The sequence below is a fragment of the Anarrhichthys ocellatus genome, unplaced genomic scaffold, assembly GCF_004355925.1.
Source record: "Anarrhichthys ocellatus isolate YVR2014 unplaced genomic scaffold, GSC_Weel_1.0 scaffold62, whole genome shotgun sequence".
Taxonomy (NCBI): Eukaryota; Metazoa; Chordata; class Actinopteri; order Perciformes; family Anarhichadidae; genus Anarrhichthys; species Anarrhichthys ocellatus.
In genome coordinates this window covers 2,155,565-2,161,274 of record NW_022280092.1, presented here as the reverse complement: position 1 = coordinate 2,161,274, position 5,710 = coordinate 2,155,565, and the positions used below count along the sequence as shown (strand labels likewise).

The following is a 5,710-nucleotide window of genomic DNA, read 5'->3' as shown; positions in this document are numbered from 1 at the left end:
TGTGTGTGTGTGTGTGTGTGTGTGTGTGTGTGTGTGTGTGTGTGTGTATGGGGGGAGTGAATGAGTAAAATGAGTGTCCTGCAGATGTGCACATTGCCGGCACCATATCTACAGAGAAACAAACAACTGAACACATGAAAATCCATTTTCAGGGTTGCGTGGTTTACATGAACTCCTGATATGGATGCGATAAGGTCAAATGGGCATTTAGGGTCAAAGGTCGGTGGGTCCTAAAGGATGACTCATTTAGTTTCAACTTTCCCCAACATGTTACATGATATGTTATTTCCTAATAAGTGCAATACAGTATATGCCCTGTGCAGTACTTATGGGGCATGTTGGCCTATGTCTTCTTCTCAGATGGTTTAATATGCACAGCTATGGTCCACCATCTGATAAAACAATGTGATTCAATATCATACAACTCAGCTCATACTTAATAGGCTTGCGTATTTTACTTCTCAGTGGATGTAAGTGTATTGGTTTTTACTGGTACCTAATTCTAAGAGAGAAACATGCATTTTTATTTGACATCCAGAGACTGCTTCCTCACCAGAGCAGTCAACGGAGACATTAATACTCTAGATAACATTTTAGCTGGATTGTATTTGTCAAGTGTTGCTGATTTAACAGGACGTCGTCAGTGTCGTCCTTCTGATGTTTGCCTTTTTGTTGAACAGTGGGCACATGTCCTTGTAACGAAATAAAACCTCAAGGCCCCAGTTAGACGTTAGACTCTTGTGTACTTTGGGAGTAACGATAGCTCTGGATGCTAACGTTTTCCTAAATTAGTTTATAATTAGTACAATAGAGTCCAACATTTCTTACAACATGGGACTCTTTTTTCGGATGGAAGATGGTTGGAGCCAGGGCAGGTATTTCTTGGGGTGGCCTACGTAATGGGGAGCAGGATGAGGGTCGGGTCACTCAAGCACATACCGACGTGAGGGCACGGAGACACACACTGAGAGTTACCGTAAATAACCAAATACATTACAATGTAAGTATTCAAACAATTGAGTGTCAAATAATGTCATTACGGGTGGTGGAATAACCTGTGGCCCTATCAATGGTTCATATGGTATATTCCGTTGGCTAAAACTATAGTTAATATGAAAATAACCCTGAATATTGAATCTTTATGTTTCCACAAAATACATTTTTCCGCCTCTGAAAGAGATTTCACAACAAAGATATGGAAAGAAAGAATGTTTCAAGATGTAATGAAGTTCATCGCATGGTATTATTTATGTAATTAAATTATGTTGAAGTAGGCCTGCCTGTTTAGTAGGCTAATGCATGTACTGATACAAAAATGAAATTCTGAGATAGGCCCGAACACTACGCTCTGCGTGTCTAAGGTTCAGTAAGTTAATCAAACTCAGTGTGAAAGACGAAAGCTGGTACATATTGTATTTAACAAGGCACTGTTTGCCTACCACTTGTTCCAAATAAGAGACCGGCACAGTAACACCCTGAACTCTGCAATGCTAATTCTAATTAAACAACCAAATATCCGTCTACTGTATCTAAATGTGGATGTGAGAGAACAGTTATTTATATGGTACTCCCGTGGGTCCAGTCAGTTCACAACTAAATAAAGCTGCAGGTCATAATTCTGCTGAATAGTGTGTGACTCCACTGAGACGCAAACATCTGGTGAATCAAGAAGCTGTTTCACTCTCTGTTCAGTGAAACATCAGTCAGTTGAATCAACATGCATCATGGTAACACTTCTGTTGGCTGCAGGTTCTAATGAACGAACCACAGTCCTCCTCTATATTTTAATGAGCTATACCTACAATCTCCTTGTGTCATGCAATAACATCTACTTATTTAACGTTAACCATCAAATGGGCATGAATGGCATGATACTGTTCTACCACTAAGAAGAAAACCTCTTCAAATTTGAAGATGTTTTAAATAAGTATTATTTTGCCTTTAATCTTGTTTTGGGTCCAGAAAGCATGGACAGAAAGCATGAAAAAAGGATGGAGGTTGAAATGCAGTTTTCTGTCTGTCAGAAAGGATATCCTGAAATGTGGTGCTACTCTGAGCATTAAATGATATTATTATGATGGTACAGTTACACAGCTACATCACACATGCTTGGTTAGTTCCCCCACATTGAGCGACACAATGACATCATCTGTATCTCAAACTTACTCAACATTGGACAGTATAACGTGAAAGTGGATGAAATGCTCTACTAGCTACACCTCGCATATATTACAATTCAATAAACAACAACACCACGAAGCACAACTTCAGAAATTACTGATAAATTGAATCAATACCCTGAGATAGTCTCAGCAAATACATATTTCACAAAGAGTTATTGCAGAGCTGTTGTGCTGGATTACATTAGATCGTACTATCATGGTATTGTATCAAACACCGCTCCGATGGTGTTGAGACTGTGTACCTGAAAGACCTGAAATATCCCAAATAGTAGATAGATGAAATTAAAACCCTCCTCAACAGCTGCTTTCTAGGCCATCAGAGACCAGTCATGAGGTCTTACTTGCGTAGGCTACAAGTTCTACTTCTAAAGCTCATCAAAGATTAGATTAACCTGATAATGTTATCCAGAACAATGCTTCTTAACCAATTCACATCACAGTTTTGCACAATACAACACACATTGTACTACTTCTGTTAATGTTTAAGACTATTCGTCACACAAAGAAGACACTTAATTTACATATACGTCAGTAAATGCTGCCAAATATACTGTTGGAGAAGGAAAAATGCTTTATGTGAGAAAAAAATATTGTGTAAGACTTGCCATCTGGGATCGGCTGTGTGACAGTTTGCTGTGAAAAAAAGCTTCCGTCCCACTGCACAGAGTACTTGTGGGAAAACCACAGGTGTTACTAATAACATTAACAACAGCTCCGTTTTATTCATGAGTCACGGTAAGCCACGACAATGTGACAGTGAGTCGGCCTGCACATTAACAAGAGCCTGAAACTGAAGCAGCAGAATGGAGTTCAGCCATCTTTAATCTGATTATTTACACATTTGCTTTTCCTACTGTGACAAGTCAAAATGTCCTCTTTAAAAAAAGATCTATCGCAACTCACCACTAACAGGATAGTTGTTTGAACTTTAACCTAACCAGGTCCAGCTTTAGCCAGTACAAAGAAAAACTATAGTTTCCAGTGCGTTTCCAACTGCCTTACATGTTGGATTCCCCGGATGAGGTCGCCAGGAGGCTCCTGCCATTGGCCCCTTTTTTCTTGCCAGTATTGTTATTCTTTATCCATTTTGTTATTAGCACCGTCAAAGTTGAAATCAGTGCAACAACTATTTTTCTCTCAGTCATTAGTTAGTTTTACATTAATTTTCTTTTTCAATTCTATCAGAACAGCATGTGAACACAAGCAGTCTGCATTTTGACTAACTGGAGTGATCAAGACCTGACTAATAACCAAAATGTCACCCCAACTCTAAAACGCATTTTTCAAAAGTAGGAAATCCACCATTTGAAAACATTGTTCAAATGACTAGTTTCATTTAAAATAAATGTACTGCTTCAAGACTGCATGGCAGCCTTAGAGTTTTAGAGTCATTGCATCGCTGTACGGTATTTCGGAAAGGAAATCGAACATACAACATGACATTTCCTGCACACACTCGCGCTCTTTCTCTCACTAACACACACATCTGTCATTTAGATGGTGAATAGACATGATTCAGAGGCACTATAAGTAGCTCCTGCATTTCACTAGAGCAGCCCAATTAGTGTGTGTAGTTATGTCACGGCTGAAGCATCAGCATGGATCAATACAATCATTACTCCAATTTCCCCTCTTGTCATTAACGCTCACGCAGAAACTTACTTCCACATGTGCATGCGTTCACGCACACACACACACACACACACACACACACACACACACACACACATATATACACTAATCCTGCAAATGAAAATACTCAAATCACTTGCTATTTCTCCCCTGAATGGTGCAATACGTGCTGGTTTCATGAAAGATGAAAATGCAGGGAATTGCTGGAAATTTAACCCTCGCAGACTTAGTGGTTGTTTTACACGCACACACAAACACACAGTTTTTGATGGCGGTACAATCATTCAGTGACACCTGCAGCTTGTGTGATTAAGGGAAGAAATTAAATACTGTGTCAATGCACAAGCTAAAAGCCTACAGTTGTGTGAAAAAGTGTTTGCCCCCTTCCTGATTTCTTATTTTTTTGCATGTTTGTCACACTTAAATGTTTCAGATCATCAAACAAATTTAAATATTAGACAAAGATAACACAAGTAAACACAAAATGCAGTTTTTAAATGAAGGTGAAGGTTTTTATTATTAAGGGGGGAAAAAAATCCAAACCTACATGGCCCTGTGTGAAAAAGTGATTGCCCTCCCCTGTTAAAACATAAATTAACTGTGGTTTATCACATCTTTGGAAAGCTGAGTTCAATTTCTCTAGCCACACCCAGGCCTGATTACTGCCACACCTGTTCTCAATCAAGAAATCACTTAAATAGGACCTGCCTGACAAAGTGAGGTAGACCAAAAGATCCTCAAAAGCTAGACATCATGCTGTGATCCAAAGAAATTCAGGAACAAATGAGAAACAAAGTAATTGAGATCTATCAGTCTGGAAAAGGTTACAAAGCCATTTCTAAAGCTTTGGGACTCCAGCGAACCACAGTGAGAGCCATTATCCACAAATGGCGAAAACATGGAACAGTGGTGAACCTTCCCAGGAGTGGCCGGCCGACTAAAATTACCCCAAGAGTGCAGCGACGACTCATCCAAGAGGTCACAAAAGACCCCAGAACAACATCCAAAGAACTGCAGGCCTCACTTGCTTCAATTAAGGTCAGTGTTCATGACTCCACCATAAGAAAGAGACTAGGCAAAAATGGCCTGCATGGCAGAGTTCCAAGACGAAAAACCACTGCTGAGCAAAAAGAACATAAAGGCTCGTCTCAGTTTTGCCAGAAAACATCTTGATGATCCCCAAGACTTTTGGGAAAATACTCTGTGGACTGACGAGACAAAAGTTGAACTTTTTGGAAGGTGTATGTCCCATTACATCTGGCGTAAAAGTAACACGGCATTTCAGAAAAGGAACATCATACCAACAGTAAAATATGGTGGTGGTAGTGTGATGGTCTGGGGCTGTTTTGCTGCTTCAGGACCTGGAAGACTTGCTGTGGTAAATGGAACCATGAATTCTGCTGTCTACCAAAAAATCCTGAAGGAGAATGTCCGGCCATCTGTTCGTGACCTCAAGCTGAAGCGCAGTTGGGTTCTGCAGCAGGACAATGATCCAAAACACACCAGCAAGTCCACCTCTGAATGGCTTAAGAAAAACAAAATGAAGACTTTGGAGTGGCCTAGTCAAAGTCCCGACCTGAATCCGATTGAGATGCTGTGGCATGACCTTAAAAAGGCGGTTCATGCTCGAAAACCCTCCAATGTGGCTGAATTACAACAATTCTGCAAAGATGAGTGGGCCAAAATTCCTCTACAGCGCTGTAAAAGACTCATTGCCAGTTATCGCAAACGCTTGATTGCAGTTGTTGCTGCTAAGGCTGGCCCAACCAGTTATTAGGTTTAGGGGGCAATCACTTTGTCACACAGGGCCATGTAGGTTTGGATTTTTTTTTCCCCTTAATAATAAAAACCTTCATTTAAAAACTGCATTTTGTGTTTACTTGTGTTATCTTTGT

At 40.1% G+C, this 5,710-nt stretch overlaps 1 protein-coding gene across 15 annotated transcripts in view; it reads right to left on the bottom strand.

Annotated features, from left to right (window-relative positions):
• cacna1aa (calcium channel, voltage-dependent, P/Q type, alpha 1A subunit, a) overlaps nucleotides 1–5,710 on the bottom strand; it is a 71,998-nt gene that overhangs the window by 63,368 nt on the left and 2,920 nt on the right. The gene's annotated exons all lie outside the window — the stretch shown is intronic.